The sequence below is a fragment of the Dysidea avara genome, chromosome 7, assembly GCF_963678975.1.
Source record: "Dysidea avara chromosome 7, odDysAvar1.4, whole genome shotgun sequence".
NCBI classification, from domain to species: domain Eukaryota; kingdom Metazoa; phylum Porifera; class Demospongiae; order Dictyoceratida; family Dysideidae; genus Dysidea; species Dysidea avara.
In genome coordinates this window covers 13,217,866-13,219,940 of record NC_089278.1, presented here as the reverse complement: position 1 = coordinate 13,219,940, position 2,075 = coordinate 13,217,866, and the positions used below count along the sequence as shown (strand labels likewise).

The following is a 2,075-nucleotide window of genomic DNA, read 5'->3' as shown; positions in this document are numbered from 1 at the left end:
TGTATCCTTAAAACGTGTCAAGTTCTGTTCATTTGCGCAGTTTTGTGAATTTCAAGCGCGATACTTTCTGATCGTGTGTAGCTATTATGCAAGTTTCCTGCACATGCACGCGGCCGTTTACAGCATGACATACATGCAACATAAGGCAATAATTGCTTGGATCAGAAACGTCGTCAGTAAATTCCTAGACAGTATAGCTAGCTATAGCATATAGATAGCTATACACTCCGGAGTAAATTCACTGGCGTCCAAAACGTGCAGCAGCAATTTCAGCAAAGCATTATTGTATTTGACCGGAGTCGTCGCTCTCCGTGCTAAACAACTTCGTGTAGTTCACTGCACTGGCAATGGTACTGGGTATATTTATACATAAATGAACAACGATGACGTATTTCCTCTTTTGTAAGGTTTCAAGCGCGGCAGTAGGTATAAATTCACGAAGTGCCACGCGAAATCCAGTCAATTGAAACAGATACTACTGTAGTTTTTAGCACGATCTTCAACTTTTCTTCTAGCTATTGATACAAGTCAAAGAAATGAGGTGAGCGTCTCCAGTGTATGTGTGTGCAATAGAAGAAGGATATCCCAACCCTTGAACATAGCTATAGCTATCCCTCCGCTGATTGAACACAGAATTGAATTAGTGCAGAGTTGTATTGTCTGAGGTCTTGAGCTGTTTAGATTTGCCCAGAAATTATTTTACACCTGGGTCCAGAGATGTATAGTGCGGGCATTTGTTGGCGCAATTGATTACATGTCTCGTTTCTTTACAGCAGAAACACCATGAGCAGCTTCTCAAGATTATCCCTGCACCTGCTAATAATTACAACGACGCTGTTGGCATTATCCACAATGCAAGCTGAAGCAGACAGGACGATGATGATAGCTAACCTCGATCAGTTCCGGGCGGTTCAACCACGATGCGTTTTGAGAAGAGTAAAGGGCCACACCATTGAAATAGATGACAATTGTCACGTAACAGTCGAGACGAGGAAATGCATTGGTAACTGCCCATCCTGGACTGATGTTATACTGGGACCACCACACTTCGTTAAACACTGCTCCTGCTGTCAGGCATCGAAGATCATCTACGAAGTAAAAATGGCAAAATGCCATGAACCTAAAAGCCCTGAACGTTTTACTGGAAGAACAGTCAAGATTAGTGTACCAACGGAGTTGGGATGTGCTTGTGGAAAATGCAACTCATAGAATCATTCTACAGACTTACAGTTAGTAGTGTAACTTATCATAGCCGGCTGGACTTTTACAGTGATTTTTAATCTTGACTTAAATCTGCTTAGCAGAGCACGCATCCTGACTTACTGAAAAATGTAGTGTTTTATGTAGTTACTCATAGTCCTAATAACATTGTATCAATACAATGGACTATAATTGTTTTTTGTCACTTTTTAAACTGTAAATATACTGGTTGTATGGTGTTGTAATTAATGTACAATAATTTGTTTAAAGAGAAAATTTCATTTATACAGTTTGAATGATACATGCATGTGCCAATTGAGACAGTTAATAACTAAATGTGATGACCAATCCAAGTACTGAAAGATAAAATAGGTTGGAAACAATTATTACTGTTTGTCACATAACAGGAATAACTTAATTCTCATGCATGTAGGAAACAATAGGGACTTTCATTTGTTGCATCAGAATATATTCCTGTAAGCTGTCCAGCAATTTTAACCACCAGATTTACATAACTCACCCTTTATAGGATTCTCCAAGTTATGCAGGGAAGACAAGCCTTATGAAATTCATAAGGCATAATTGTGTTAGCATTATCAAATACGCTTCCACACTGACACACAAAAGACCTGTGCTAAAAAAGTATATGTGATGAATACTCAATGAAGTTTCAAGAAATGAATCTGATATATATAAAACCATTGCGAATATGATCATAGTCCCACAGGATAATTGTGTAACTATATAATATTGGAAATTCACAGTGCTTTTGTGTGTAGTGTTGAACATAATATTATAATGTAAACTGTGTTCTGCAGTGCAAATCATAAAGAATCCATTAGGGTTTCCTTTAATGTTGATGATATGAGTTAACA

General features: G+C 38.1%; 1 long non-coding RNA gene across 1 annotated transcript; it reads left to right on the top strand.

The window, feature by feature from the left end:
- Positions 1-1,485, top strand: LOC136260379 (uncharacterized). Its single transcript, XR_010703519.1, has 2 exons — positions 1-541; positions 774-1,485. It is a non-coding gene; the product is annotated as an uncharacterized lncRNA (long non-coding RNA).
- The last annotated feature ends 590 nt before the right edge of the window (positions 1,486-2,075 follow it).